The following is a 16,814-nucleotide window of genomic DNA, read 5'->3' on the forward strand; positions in this document are numbered from 1 at the left end:
TAAGTTATTTGTGGAGGAGGAGAGCTGGAAAGGAAGGCCCTGTGAGTGTGTGACCGCTGGACGTGCCATAGAATGCCATGTTTAAGGAGAGAAAAATGACCACCACACACACACACACACACACACACACACACACACACACACACACACACACACACACACACACAAACTCCCCCAGTCCAAGAAAAGAAAAGCCTCTTAATGTCAGGCTGTCATCCATCTACGGTCCTGGAGAATGGGTGGCCGGACATGCATGGGAGGATACAGGATGGATACTGAGCCCAGTGTTTCTCTAACAGTTTCGGCCCCTGACCCCATTCTAGCTCAGAAATTGATTGCAACCCCAACTTTCCCTTTAGTGCATTCGCTTCCAAACCAACATCAACATGCCAGTAATGTAAATTTGATTTCGTAAAGAAAGCGAGACAGCTTTGGAGGGAGACAAGAAAAAACATCCACAGCTCTAAAAGTGTTCAAGTGCACCACGGCTGAATTTCATGGGAGTATTGAGTATTAATGGAGCTTTTGGCATGAGCCGGAATTTTCACTCTGCTTGCAATCTGGACATCTGTCCTACCCCCACCCCCTCTCCTGCAGCATTGGTTTAATTAATAATTCATGTTTCTTGCTATGGATCTTGTCCGTGACAAAACAAGTCACAATTCATCTACATCTAGTCCTTCCAGGTATGAGGGATCATAGTGCAGCTTGTACATTGATGTATACTGTCACTCTCTTCAGGATGGGCCTAGCTCAAGCCAGACATGGAAACTATGTGCAATTTGTGAATTTCATTCTATGCCGGCATCTGTAAGCCATCATCTGTAAGCAAATCCTTTTGTCTCTCATTCAGCCCCTTTCTGGATAACATGTAGGGAAGACCTCACCTAAATGTACCCAGAAAACTGGACACATTAAGGACTACCAAGAAACTTATCATGAATCATGAGTTGTTTTATAGTGAATGACATAACTTTCCCTTTTAAACAACAAAACATTTCTGTGTAACATTCAGGGCACTATTTCACTGAATTTCCAGGTTAACCAGATATGTTAAGTAAGAAATCAGGAAAAGCAGAGAATGAGTTGCCTCTTTCTCTGAGCCTAAAATGAAGCCTGGGGCCGATTGTACGAAGCAACATTGCCAGGATATCCTTTTTGTTACTTGGCTTCACTTAGCCTAAAAAACACAATTACACATAATTAATTATTCCCTTAAATTAAAAGATGGAGAGGCAGCTCAGTGAAGAGCCCATTGGTTGGTTCTAGCATTACCCTAGCATTGGCTTGACCTCTTGACCCTTAACTTTGGTAACAATTTGTGTTTGTGGATCGTGAAATGTTCTGCAGATATCATTTTACAAACCACAGGTATATGGAATGCCGTTGAGTCAATATTAAATAAATAAATATCTATGAAATAGAACAATGAGGCATTACATATATAAATAAATATCATTATATAAATAAATCTATGTATTGAATTATAGATGTTTTTTATTATAATCTGTTTTTCAAAATAACTTACTTTCAGTTTAATTTAAACAAATTTTAATTCATCATGGCACGTGTGAGAAAGCCCCTTCTCACTGTCCCTCCAATTCCAGCAAAAGGATTGTTGTATTTGTACTTAAGTCGCAGTAGGGGGCAGTAGGTTAGTTAATCTAGCCTTGGCCAGGAAATGTTCCCCATGTAAATAGTATAGCCTGACTGGCCTTGATTTGTCCACCTGGGACTAATTGCTTGCCTTATTTAAAGGGTGGCTCATTCTGTGTTGGGGTAGCTGAAGGTAGGTGCTGCCTTGATGAGAGGCCAGTACTAGGACTTTTGTTTGAAATAAATTAAACAACACTCTTTTTTCCAAACTGATTTGACCCTCATTTTTTTCCATACTCTCCAGTCCAGTGAGTCTGTATCCTAATACTCGAGGTGACCACATTGTTCTCTCACAGCACATTTATTTCCTTAATGCCACATTTCTATCTGGAGGAGGTCCAATATATTATTTTTTTTATTATTTATTTATTTATTATTATTATTTGAAAAACATAATTTTTAAAATAAAAACTTATTTTGTTTCAATATATTGAAAAGATATATATATAGTCCATATGACCTTATAATATATATATAGTCCAATAAAAAAGTATGTATGTTTTGAAATGTGAATTGATCGATGATTGAAATAGTAGCGACTGTATAGTAAACTACAGCTTCCCTTATTGTCCAAATCAAATAGATTAATACAGGTTACTATTACAAAACATGTACTTATAATATCACCAGTAAAATAACCTGTCCGGCAAATATGGAGTCAGTTTCCTGCCATAATTCAAACCTGAAAAAAAAAGTTTCAAAGGCTTGTAAGTCTGGGTTTGAAAACCCAACACCTTGTAAAAAAGGTTTTGCAACACTGAAAAAAGAGATTATAACCTGAAAAAAAACAAAACTAAAATTCAAACATCTGTAAACATGATTTTGTGTTCTATTTTATCTTCTTCATCATTTTCACCAACACATTTTCAAAGTTCAAACAATTTCACCAGCGCATTTGCAGAGTTTCAAATCTGGCACTGTTGTAACAGTGTATTTCATTGTTGCCCGGTTTTGAACCCTTGTAAATGGGATTCTGCAAACAGGTGTTCATACATTGAGAAATACGTTTTGAAAGGTTGAATATTTAGTTTTAAAAACTTGTAAAGGTGTACGTTTACGACATTGCAACGTATTTTTTCAGAACTGACTTTTCAGAGATTTGACCACACAGGCGCAAGCTTTGAGTCACGTGAATATTGGCAGTGTTCTGACGCCACTCGTTTTGAAACTCCTGACAGTCGAATCTGAAAAAGAAAAAAACGTTCCTGGGGCCGGGACCATTTAGCTCTAAACCTATTGGTTGCTCTCGGCTGACGTACATTCCAATCACATGTGCCGTTCACCGGGCTGTGCGTGATTGACAGTGCTCTGCCGGTGACACGAATAACAAGCGACTTTCGCGGTTGATTTTGATTTCCATTTTCTGGAACCATGGCTGTTTCCCAAAGTGAAGGCTGCAGCCTTGCTAGGACCGCGTCCTTGCTAGTCGCGTCCTATGGAGATGAGACTATAGCTGTGTTCGAAATCGTTCCCTATCATGGATGTAGTGCACTAAATAGGGTGCACGCCACACATATAGTGGAGTTAAAGTAGGGTACATACGAGATTCCCTACATGTCTGGATGGCCGAGCGGTCTAAGGCGCTGCGTTCAGGTCGCAGTCTCCCCTGGAGGCGTGGGTTCGAATCCCACTTCAGACATTCTTTGTTGAATGATTCAGCAACAAATGTTTACCTCAGCTGTGAAGACCCAACTGCCAACATATCCAATATATCTGCTGTAATTTGAAATAGTCATTGAGATATAAGTAAATTATTTATGTATCAAAGCACAGTTACAGCGGCCTCTGTATGGAGTCAGTTTCCTGCCATAATTCAAACCTGAAAAAAAAAGTTTCAAAGGCTTGTAATGCCGCTTTTCCACTGCATGGTACCAGCTCGACACGACTCGACTCGACTCGACTCAGCTCGCCTTTTTTGCGTTTCCACCGCGAAAAACATGGTATCTGGTACCTGAAGTGGCTGCTGCTTTTTCTAGTACCGCCTCGCTCTAGGTTCCAAGCGGCTGAGCCGATGCTAAAAGGTGACGTCGGCAGACGGCCGGCCACTGATTGGCCAGAGAGTGTGACGAAGTCACGAGAGCGACATGGCAACCATGCTGGTAACAGCCATAGCAGCGCCGCAGCCAACATATTCCACTTCTTCAAGATGCCAGCTAATAATACGAACACGAATACCATCGCATCGATGTTCTCCATTGTTGTTATGTGTTATTCTGTCCATGTTTGGATTACGTAGGTGTTGTTTGCGTCGCGTACAAAAATACGTCACGGCCCTTTCGCGCAGCCGACCCCGCCCACGTCCCGGAGGTACTATTTGCGGTGGAAAAGGACCCGCGCTGCTGCCGTGTCGAGTCGTGTCGTGTCGAGTCGAGCTACATGTGCGGTGGAAAAGCGGCATAAGTCTGGGTTTGAAATATAACCGCGAAAACGAATACATTTAATGATGGAGTCTCCGGCTTTCGTTTAGAAATGTCAAAATTTATTTGTGATTTGACATAGAATATTTAACATTCAAAATTAATTAAACAAGGAAATGTAACATTCAACATCAATACAACCTCCAGCTTTCGTCGTGAGTGACCGGTTTGTTTACATGATGTGGGCGCATCTGTCTGCGTCACACAAATACCCGGCGCATTTACTGACGCAAATGACGTTTAGAAATGTTCAGCGTAGTGTCCAAATTCTCGTTCCCTATTCCCTATATAGTGCACTTTATCATGTACACTATATAGGGAATAGGGAACGAGTGTATAGGGAACGATTTCGAACACAGCTATTGGTTCCAGAAAATGGAAATCAAAATCAACCGCGAAAGTCGCTTGTTATTCGTGTCAACGGCAGAGCACTGTCAATCACGCACAGCCCGGTGAACGGCACATGTGATTGGAATGTACGTCAGCCGAGCGCAACCAATAGGTTTAGAGCTAAATGGTCCCGCCCCCAGGAACGTTCTTTTTTTTTTCAGATTCGACTGTCAGGAGTTTCAAAACGAGTGGCGTCAGAACACTGCCAATATTCACGTGACTCAAAGCTTGCGCCTGTGTGGTCAAATCTCTGAAAAGTCAGTGCTGAAAAGTCAGTTCTGAAAAAATACGTTGCAATGTCGTAACGTACACCTTTACAAGTTTTTAAAACTAATATTCAACCTTTCAAACGTATTTCTCAATGTATGAACACCTGTTTGCAGAATCCCATTTACAAGGTTTCAAAACCGGGCAACAATGAAATACACTGTTAGAACAGTGCCAGATTTGAAACTCTGCAAATGCGCTGGTGAAATTGTTTGAACTTTGAAAATGTGTTGGTGAAAATGATGAAGAAGATAAAATGAACACAAAATCATGTTTACAGATGTTTGAATTTTATTTTTATTTTTTTTCAGGTTATAATCTATTTTTTCAGTGTTGCAAAACCTTTTTTACAAGGTGTTGAGTTTTCAAACCCAGACTTACAAGCCTTTGAAACTTTTTTTTCAGGTTTGAATTATGGCAGGAAACTGACTCCATAGGCTAACACTGGCTTCAATAGTCTGTCAAAGTCAATGTGCAATTGAACCGGCTAGGCCCAATAAAAGTAAATAATAGTGTTGGCTTGGCTTATTCCCGAATGGCTCACATTGTCAGAGGGCGATAGATTATGGCTTTTGAAGCCCGTCATGAATTCACATTTTTCAGGTTCACCATGAGTTAGAAATCAGCAAACCCAGAAAGTGTCGATGTCTGCTGTGGGATAATCCTTTCTGCTAGGAAGGTTCCTTACTGAGTGACCCAGAAGTATCTAATTGGCAGCAATGATAAGAGCTTCACGAATTCTCTTAATGCTGAGGAAAGGTGCTTCAATGCTTCCTTACTTATCTCCTTTAGCATAGGTTACACTGGACCGTTCTTTTAGGAAAGGAGATAATGCCATCCAGCAATTCCCTGCTTCAGGAATATTTAAAATTACGCACTATTTGTAACATGACCGACAAGGACTTTCATCCAATCATACTATTTGGGATCTATGTCCATAAATATGTGGGGACAGAAGTGTGAGCAGGAGCAGCCATTGTCAACTCATTGTCAACTCATCACAGTCATTGTGAAAACTATTTAATTTCCCCTTCTTTGACTGGTCGCCTATATTCCTTTTTTTTATTGCAATTCCAACATTGGTAATAACGTATAATTTTTCACCGGGTTGTCAACGTTTGTAAAGCCTGTGTAAAAAACAGCATGCTTAGAAAGCAGGGAGCAAAGCAACGGAGATGCTTTTAGTCGTCCATCTTTTAGCCTTCCATCTCTTAGCTGTCCATCTTTTGGCAACCCATCTGTTAGTCTTCATCTTTTGGCAACCCATCTTTTGGCAACCCATCTTTTGGTAACCCATCTTTTGGTAACCCATCTTTTAGTCTTCATCTTTTGGTAACCCATATTTTGGTAACCCATCCTTTGGTAACCCATTTTTAGTCTTCATCTTTTGGTAACCCATCTTTTCGTCGTCCATCTTTTAGTTGTCCATCTTTTAGTTAGGAAAGTAATTTACTAACCTTGAGTAATTTTATTCACTATCCGACCACAATACTCCTATACCATATTAACAGGCTACTTGACAAAGGCCCCAGGGACACGTGGATCTGTTACAGGTGCCAAATCTCACTTTATGAGGTTTTCTAACATAAATATGAGTTCCACTAGCCTGCCTATGGTCCCCCAGTGGCTAAAACTTGTGTTTGGTGTAAAACGAGCACTAGGTGTTCTGCTCGACTTTGAAAAAACGGATGCTCAAGCGCGCTGATTTGGAATGTGCTTTCATATGTCGTCACATAGCATCTAAGCTCCTCCCCTTACTCTGCCTGGTCCGCCCAGAGAATTTGGCCCGCCAATGAGACACGACCTGGAGGCGCACACAGCTTTTGGCCGTGATAATATGCATTATATATGATATAGATATCTATATATTATATGATATTATTTAGATATAGAGCTCCAGGACCAACACAGTCTCACTCCGAGAACGTCAAATACCGACTGTTGGCAAAGGCCCTTTAGCGTCGGTGACTGACGGGAAAGGTACCCTTTTTATTCGCTCGGTGACGGTAAAGGTACCCTTCGGCGTCTTCTGCATACGGAATGGGGGGTGCCTCACTACGTCTCTAATAGACGATGTGAGCATCTTTCCTATTGGATAGTTTTTTAGGATATTCTTCTGTGAAAATGGCGGACATACTTTTTATCCTGGGTGGAAAATGATATTTTAGAATAGTTACACCATTAAAAGTGTTTATGTAAACATTTTTAGCGAGAAATGTGCATTTTACTTTCATAATCGTCGTTCGGCGAATGTGAAGGATGTTTGGTTTGATAGATATGACGAAGAATATTTCATCGGGCGATAATGGCCGGCGTACAGGCATCCCGGGCTCACGAAAATAGGTGACACTGTCACGTTATTTAATCTATTGAAACGTGATCAGGTACACGTATTTTCTAAATGTTCGTGTCAAAAAGCACATTTTTCAAACTCATGCATATCAATTGGAAGTATTTGTCGTGATTTGTCACTAAGCACGACTTCCATCTAAGGTTCTGTCCGGGAGCTTTCTCCCTATTGTCCCTTAAGGAGCTCCGTACAGAACATTTATTGTTAAAAATTGTCTGTGATAACTAAGAATATGACAGCTTTTCCAGTCTCACCAATATGCGCACAGATCGCACGGTTTGACACTTTCAAGATGCGTGCAGTAGCCTACATACGCCAAATGACCATTTCGTGTGCATACGATACGCAAACCCAGCATTAACTACTGTGGAGGGCGGATACGTCCATTTCGCGTGCATATGTGCATATGATACGAAAAACCCAGCATTAACTGAATGGGAGATGCAATATTTTAGGACAGATTCACCATTTAACGTGTTTCTAATGACATTTCTAGCGAGAAATGTACTTTTCCCTTGAATAATCCTCAGTCAGTGAATGTGTATGATCTTTATTAATCTTTATTATCTGAATGGGAAATGCAGCTCACGTGTTTCCTGCTTTTGTGTTATTAAACCGTTACTTTATGTAACTTTTAATGATATCATCTTGTTAGAAACACGTACTTTTTCGTGAACACTGGATTACGTCGCATTTCAACATAAAATAGCGTGTTATACACACACACACACACACCACACACACACACACACACACACACACACACACACACACACACACACACACACACACACACACACACACACACACACACACACTGCATTTCGCTGCCAAATAAATAAATACTAAGGCAGAATAAAGAATAAATTAATTCATTATCATTCAACTTCAACTTCAACATGCGTTATTACAGTATAGTGGTGGAGGGATGACGTGTGTTGGCCAACCCGGAAGTGAGCGTCGCCCTGGGTTCCCTTGACAAAAAGCCAACGGGTTTTTCCATTTGATTTTGGATTATTGCAGAAAAATTAGCATCTTTGAAGCACCTCCTCAAAAACTGAAAATAAATAAAATAACTGTGCTCCAAAGAAAGAAATGTAAACCAATGCATTCCGAATGGGAGTGTTTCTCCGATTTTTCCATGCTACACAGAACGAAATGTAAACCCATGCAAATAAAGACTTCATGGTCATAATCATTTAAATATCATTAATCTCCTGAGGGTGGTATTCTATTTTTTTCAACGGGGCTGAATCCAGTCACTTGACCGTCATGGTTGCTATGGTGGTTGCTATCCACCAGCCCCTCTAATCCTTACATGGCTCTAAAAACCACGCGGCAAATGAGCTGCCGTAATTTGTGTTGTTTTTGTCGTAAACTAGTGTCCGATGGTTAAAAAATAGACGGATATTCCAAGGTATCCTTAAAAGGCAGCTTGGATGTTTTATTTTCTGCAGTTTAGACTTCTTCTATAACCTATTTTTGAAAGCAAAACACCAAGCTCATTGATTTAACGAGGCAGGGTTATTTGAAACAATTTATTAAATAAATATTTATGAGAGGTCATTCCTTCTCCTGAGTTTTCTTCCTATTTATGTCTAGTGTACAACCCTACTGTCCACAAGCATCACCCCCCCCCCTCCCCATATGGATTTGGAGAATTGTTGCCACGTCCCAGTGGTGGAGGTATCATATATATGAAAGAGGGCATTCAATTATACTACAATGATCAATTAGGAGGCCGAAGCCCTAAAGGAAGTGATGCAATAGGTGACTGGGTCGACGACATTTAAGTAAGCTTTACTTTGAGGTCTCTTATATATCAAAGGGGGTCTCAAAGGACGCATACGCTTCAACCTGTGGCTCCGGTCCTACAGGAACTGACTCAGCAAGTGCTCCATCTCGTTGCACCTGCACCCAGCGGCTCGCTTGCAAGATTTTGGCCTGAAGTTATTCCCAGACCTACACCGTAGCCATCCAACCTGCATATCTGAGAATCAGGCCTCTCTTTAATAATGACAAAATGTATGAGAGAAATACACATTAACTTTTGACTCATAAGCGGCGTGGTGCCGGGCCGGCTCCTTTTGACCTTTTGACCCCAGACTTCTGGGGGAATAGCTGAATCAATTCATTAGTCAATCAAAAGCATGTAAAGAGGGAGAACAAGGTGTCCTTCAACATCTACGCTTCCAGGCGATTGCAACGGTGCCACACATGAGCATATTCGAACATGTTTAATGGTAGTAATTAGCTGTCGAAATGGAGGCCTTAATCAATAATGAGCAGCTATTGATTTGCTTCCCGATAGAAATTTGTGACAAATGACATGTTATTTAGCCTCTACACGTTGAGTTGAGTCCAATGACACCAAGCATGACACTCTAGAAAATGGTAACATGTATTTTACATGGTACACCTAGGTCTAGGACATGATCTCGGTGTAGCAAGAGGGCGAGCTTGATCTCATTGGACTCAGCTTAACGTGTAGATGCTAAATAACATGTAATTTGTCAAAAATCTCCATCGGGAAGCAAATCTATAGCTGGTCATTATTGATAAAGGCCTCCAAAATCGACAGCTAATTACTACCCCGAAACATATTCAAATATGATCATGTGTGGCACTGTTGCAATCGCCTCGAAACGTAGATGTCAAAGGACACCTTGTTTGCCCCGTTACGTAACCGGGAAGATATTTTCATACTTCTAATGAATTGATTCATATTTTAAGGTTCTCGGAGTGAGACTTTAAGCGGCTGCAGCAGAAGTGTTGAGACGAAAGATGATATCAAGACATTTATAGAATATTCACATTCACATTATGATTCTTCGTCATAACATCCGACCAAACATCCTTTACAGTCACCAAGCGAGGATTATGAAAGTCCAGGCCCCCCCTTCCGGCACTCAAGGTCCGACTGGGCCAAGTTTAGGGCAGGAAGGGCCCCCCATTCCGGCCCTCGGGGTCCGACCGGGCCAAGTTTCGGTGCGGGGATCCCAGTTAGGCCTTAGAATAAGGTATTCAAATTTCAGGGCGGTAGGACCTTCCTATCTCAAAAACTGTTTTTCCACCACATTCTGAACCATTAGGTCTTGCAGGTAACACATCTGAGGGGCGTGACCTCCCACAGTACGGTAAATGTACATAAGACAGAGGTTAGTTTCTAGTCCCCATTTTTTGTGGGATGGAGGTGTACATTTGTGGCTTAAGGTGTGTAGTCACAGCTGGCCTGTGGCCACGTTTTTGAAGTCTGGGGTCAAAAGGTCAAAAGGAGCCGGCACCACGCCGCTTATGAGATAACAAAAAGTGAATGTGTATTTCTCTAATAGCTTTTTGTCATTATTAAAGAGAAGCCTGATTCTAAGATATGCGTGTTGGATGGCTAGGGTGTAGGTCTGGGAAGAACTTCAGGCCAAAATCTTGCAAGCGAGCCGCTGGGTGCAGGTGCAACGAGATGGAGCACTTGCTGAGTCATTTCCTGTAGGGCTGGAGCCACAGGTTGAAGCGTATGCGTCCTTTGAGACCCCCTTTGATATATATAAGAGACCTCAAAGTAAGCATACTTAAATTTTGTCGACCCAGTCACCTATTGCATCACTTCCTTTAGGGCTTCGGCCTAAAGGACAAAGCCCCTCAGATGTGTTACCTGCAAGACCTAATGGTTCAGAATGTGGTGGAAAAACAGTTTTTGAGATAGGAAGGTCCTACCGCCCTGAAATTTGAATACCTTATTCTAAGGCCTAACTGGGATCCCCGCCACCGAAACTTGGCCCGGTCGGACCCCGAGGGCCGGAATGGGGGGCCCTTCCTGCCCTAAACTTGGCCCAGTCGGACCTTGAGTGCCGGAAGGGGGGGCCTGGACTTTCATAATCCTCGCTTGGTGACTGTAAAGGATGTTTGGTCGGATGTTATGACGAAGAATCATAATGTGAATGTGAATATTCTATAAATGTCTTGATATCATCTTTCGTCTCAACACTTCTGCTGCAGCCGCTTAAAGTCTCACTCCGAGAACCTTAAAATATGAATCAATTCATTAGAAGTATGAAAATATCTTCCCGGTTACGTAACGGGGCAAACAAGGTGTCCTTTGACATCTACGTTTCGAGGCGATTGCAACAGTGCCACACATGATCATATTTGAATATGTTTCGGGGTAGTAATTAGCTGTCGATTTTGGAGGCCTTTATCAATAATGACCAGCTATAGATTTGCTTCCCGATGGAGATTTTTGACAAATTACATGTTATTTAGCATCTACACGTTAAGCTGAGTCCAATGAGATCAAGCTCGCCCTCTTGCTACACCGAGATCATGTCCTAGACCTAGGTGTACCATGTAAAATACATGTTACCATTTTCTAGAGTGTCATGCTTGGTGTCATTGGACTCAACTCAACGTGTAGAGGCTAAATAACATGTCATTTGTCACAAATTTCTATCGGGAAGCAAATCAATAGCTGCTCATTATTGATTAAGGCCTCCAATTTCGACAGCTAATTACTACCATTAAACATGTTCGAATATGCTCATGTGTGGCACCGTTGCAATCGCCTGGAAGCGTAGATGTTGAAGGACACCTTGTTCTCCCTCTTTACATGCTTTTGATTGACTAATGAATTGATTCAGCTATTCCCCCAGAAGTCTGGGGTCAAAAGGTCAAAAGGAGCCGGCACCACGCCGCTTATGAGTCAAAAGTTAATGTGTATTTCTCTCATACATTTTGTCATTATTAAAGAGAGGCCTGATTCTCAGATATGCAGGTTGGATGGCTACGGTGTAGGTCTGGGAATAACTTCAGGCCAAAATCTTGCAAGCGAGCCGCTGGGTGCAGGTGCAACGAGATGGAGCACTTGCTGAGTCATTTCCTGTAGGACCGGAGCCACAGGTTGAAGCGTATGCGTCCTTTGAGACCCCCTTTGATATATAAGAGACCTCAAAGTAAAGCTTACTTAAATGTCGTCGACCCAGTCACCTATTGCATCACTTCCTTTAGGGCTTCGGCCTCCTAATTGATCATTGTAGTATAATTGAATGCCCTCTTTCATATATATGATACCTCCACCACTGGGACGTGGCAACAATTCTCCAAATCCATATGGGGAGGGGGGGGGGGTGATGCTTGTGGACAGTAGGGTTGTACACTAGACATAAATAGGAAGAAAACTCAGGAGAAGGAATGACCTCTCATAAATATTTATTTAATAAATTGTTTCAAATAACCCTGCCTCGTTAAATCAATGAGCTTGGTGTTTTGCTTTCAAAAATAGGTTATAGAAGAAGTCTAAACTGCAGAAATAAAAACATCCAAGCTGCCTTTTAAGGATACCTTGGAATATCCGTCTATTTTTTAACCATCGGACACTAGTTTACGACAAAAACAACACAAATTACGGCAGCTCATTTGCCGCGTGGTTTTTAGAGCCATGTAAGGATTAGAGGGGCTGGTGGATAGCAACCACCATAGCAACCATGACGGTCAAGTGACTGGATTCAGCCCCGTTGAAAAAAATAGAATACCACCCTCAGGAGATTAATGATATTTAAATGATTATGACCATGAAGTCTTTATTTGCATGGGTTTACATTTCGTTCTGTGTAGCATGGAAAAATCGGAGAAACACTCCCATTCGGAATGCATTGGTTTACATTTCTTTCTTTGGAGCACAGTTATTTTTATTTATTTTCAGTTTTTGAGGAGGTGCTTCAAAGATGCTAATTTTTCTGCAATAATCCAAAATCAAATGGAAAAACCCGTTGGCTTTTTGTCAAGGGAACCCAGGGCGACGCTCACTTCCGGGTTGGCCAACACACGTCATCCCTCCACCACTATACTGTAATAACGCATGTTGAAGTTGAATGATAATGAATTAATTTATTCTTTATTCTGCCTTAGTATTTATTTATTTGGCAGCGAAATGCAGTGTGTGTGTGTGTGTGTGTGTGTGTGTGTGTGTGTGTGTGTGTGTGTGTGTGTGTGTGTGTGTGTGTGTGTGTGTGTGTGTGTGTGTGTGTGTGTGTGTGTATAACACGCTATTTTATGTTGAAATGCGACGTAATCCAGTGTTCACGAAAACGTACGTGTTTCTAACAAGATGATATCATTAAAAGTTACATAAAGTAACGGTTTAATAACACAAAAGCAGGAAACACGTGAGCTGCATTTCCCATTCAGATAATAAAGATTAATAAAGATCATACACATTCACTGACTGAGGATTATTCAAGGGAAAAGTACATTTCTCGCTAGAAATGTCATTAGAAACACGTTAAATGGTGAATCTGTCCTAAAATATTGCATCTCCCATTCAGTTAATGCTGGGTTTTTCGTATCATATGCACATATGCACGCGAAATGGACGTATCCGCCCTCCACAGTAGTTAATGCTGGGTTTTGCGTATCGTATGCACACGAAATGGTCATTTGGCGTATGTAGGCTACTGCACGCATCTTGAAAGTGTCAAACCGTGCGATCTGTGCGCATATTGGTGAGACTGGAAAAGCTGTCATATTCTTAGTTATCACAGACAATTTTTAACAATAAATGTTCTGTACGGAGCTCCTTAAGGGACAATAGGGAGAAAGCTCCCGGACAGAACCTTAGATGGAAGTCGTGCTTAGTGACAAATCACGACAAATACTTCCAATTGATATGCATGAGTTTGAAAAATGTGCTTTTTGACACGAACATTTAGAAAATACGTGTACCTGATCACGTTTCAATAGATTAAATAACGTGACAGTGTCACCTATTTTCGTGAGCCCGGGATGCCGGTACGCCGGCCATTATCGCCCGATGAAATATTCTTCGTCATATCTATCAAACCAAACATCCTTCACATTCGCCGAACGACGATTATGAAAGTAAAATGCACATTTCTCGCTAAAAATGTTTACATAAACACTTTTAATGGTGTAACTATTCTAAAATATCATATTTTCCACCCAGGATAAAAAGTATGTCCGCCATTTTCACAGAAGAATATCCTAAAAAACTATCCAATAGGAAAGATGCTCACATCGTCTATTAGAGACGTAGTGAGGCACCCCCCATTCCGTATGCAGAAGACGCCGAAGGGTACCTTTACCGTCACCGAGCGAATAAAAAGGGTACCTTTCCCGTCAGTCACCGACGCTAAAGGGCCTTTGCCAACAGTCGGTATTTGACGTTCTCGGAGTGAGACTGTGTTGCCAGGACTGTAACGCAAGTGTTGTACACTTCCTTTTTATTTGGTTAACCGTTCTGCTTTTGGTGTTATGGCGCATAACACGTGGGACTCTCGTCTCTGGTATTTTTAAAACGAGACTCGTAGTGGGGGTTATCTCAGCCATGGTTGAGAAGGAATTGGGGGAAAGGAACTTTGGCTTTGAGTCCCTCAAGAGCATGAACCACGACATGAAGGAGAAAGGGATTGTTGCCCACGAATGACTCCGGCTTAAGCCCCGTTTCCCGCTGTCGAAGGACCACCACGTCGGCTCTGCAGGAGGCGGAGGTGCCTAATGCCGCGTTCCCACTGCAGGGTGCGGTACGGTTCGGTTCGCCTCAGTCCGGTAGGGAGGGGGCGGTATAGCCCAGCTCAGTTTCGAGGTCGCGTTTCCACCACCGACAGTACCCTTTATGGGAGGCCGGATGTCGATCGCTGCGGCAGCTACGTAAACATCGTAAACAATGTCTTCCTCCCCAAGAATGCTCTCTTGGTCTCCACCTCCTTGTTCGCCCAAGCAAGCGTTTTACGTGACATGTTCATTGCAAAGAATAATACCTCAAGGCTACTGTTTGTTTGTTTTTATCCCCACGTCGCCCGGAAGTGACGATTCTGTCGACCAATCAACGGAGGGGGTGTCTGGCTCGAATTTTCCGGCACCCTTTCAGGCGTCTCAGTACCCCAACGGAGGAGTTCTGAAGACGAGGGCAAAACGAGTACGGCTCAGTCCGGGTCACGCCCACTTTTGGCGGTGGAAACGCAATCCGTACCGCACCTTTGCGAACCGAACCGTACCGCACCCTGCAGTGGAAACGCGCCATAAGCGCTGCCTGGCAACAATCCTTTTCTCCTCCATGTCGCGGTTCAGTCTACTTCAGATTGAACTGGACGTGGAAGAACCAGGAACGTCGGAGAACCCAACGCGGTCGTTTAAGATTCATAATATCGGCTCACACAGCTTTTGGCCGTGATAATATATATTATATGATATAGATATATATATATATGATATTATTTAGATATAGAGCTCCAGGACTCCCGTGTGTTCTAGAATATTTACAGAACACGGCTAAAGGCTGTGTGCGCCTCGCCATTGCGATACATCCACTGTAAACAGAGCGCATTGTACCGTGGCTGCAAGCTGCTCAGGGCCACACCCCCACCCTCCTCCTTGACTCGCCGCGCTCCTCCTCATTTGCATTATAGCTACAGACACCAAAACATCGCATTTGGGGGAAGCTCAACGTGCGACTGGCTCGGAGATGCTGTAACTCTGCACCACGGCAAAATTTCGGGAACGTCTTTGAATACTGTCTTAGTGGCCCACTAATACCTATATTAAAGCATCCATAAAAAAGCATGTCATGGCACCTTTAAATGCCCAAAGCATTTTCCGATGTCTGTGGATCAACAGAAAATGTAATCTTAATAATAAACCTTTGCTGGGTATTTCCAGTACTGTTCTCCAGCATGGGCAATGTGTTTATGTAGTATCTCAGCCGATACATTAACACACAGCTCTATATCCCTCCTCAAGCAGACTCATGCTTTCAGTCTTTACAAATCTATGACTGAATATTGAAATGCTTTAACCCCCTTAGGAAGAACAGAAAACCACTAAACTGGGATTGTTTCTTTTTGAAACTATATTCATCCATCAGTGACATTTCCAGTGAATTGTCTCAGAGGTCACAGCAGCCTGGCAGTGTGACTCACCCCTGGTCTCCCTGACTCACCCTCAGCTCCATCACTTACCCCCCCACGCTCATGACTAGGGATTAAGCATTTACTTCTGATCGTCTTTCTTGAACTGACTGGAAATAAAAAACCAAGTGTTGGGGAGCTGGCCTTCTCTCAATGACAACGGCTGAAAAGAAAGGAAGGAAACAGAGCGTTGGCCTATGGAGCGCCCTCTCTGGGGAACGGTCTGCACCTGGAACCAGAGGAGCTGAAAACCTACCTCAACAGTCCTCCGATGGGCACCTCACCCCTTCACCATCCTCACCCCTTCATCACCCTCACCCCTTCACCACCTTCAACCCTTCACCCCCCTCACCCCTTCACTACCCTCACCCCTTCATCCCCACAACCCTTCATCCCCCTCACTCCTTCATCACCCTCACCCCTTCATCTCCCTGCCCCCTTCATCCCCCTCACCCCTTCATCAACCTCACCCCTTCAACACCCTCACCGCTTCATCGCCCTCACCCCTTCATTTGACCAGCAGACAAGCAGGAGCGGATACTGCTAGCTAGCGAGCTATCTTTGTTGTTTTAGTACATCAAAGTTGATAATGGCAGTAGCTAAAATAGTAGGCTGTGTAAATAGTCGCCTCTTTTGGACAAACTAATTATGTTTTAGTTAACAAAAGGACTGAGCTTTGTGTGCTTTGCTGTGAAATTGTTTTCTGTCGAACTTCCAGTGTATGTCGTCTCTTGCATCAACTTGTGTGTGTATGTGTGTGTGTTTGTGTGTGTGTGTGGTGTTTGTCTTTGTGGTCTTTGTGTGTGTGGGTATGTCTGTTTG

General features: G+C 42.6%; 1 non-coding gene across 1 annotated transcript; it reads left to right on the plus strand.

Moving 5' to 3' along the window:
• Positions 1 to 3,212: 3,212 nt before the first annotated feature.
• On the plus strand, positions 3,213 to 3,295 carry trnal-cag (transfer RNA leucine (anticodon CAG)). Its single transcript has one exon. It is a non-coding gene; the product is annotated as a tRNA-Leu (tRNA).
• The last annotated feature ends 13,519 nt before the right edge of the window (positions 3,296 to 16,814 follow it).

This window comes from Gadus chalcogrammus, chromosome 21, assembly GCF_026213295.1.
Source record: "Gadus chalcogrammus isolate NIFS_2021 chromosome 21, NIFS_Gcha_1.0, whole genome shotgun sequence".
NCBI classification, from domain to species: domain Eukaryota; kingdom Metazoa; phylum Chordata; class Actinopteri; order Gadiformes; family Gadidae; genus Gadus; species Gadus chalcogrammus.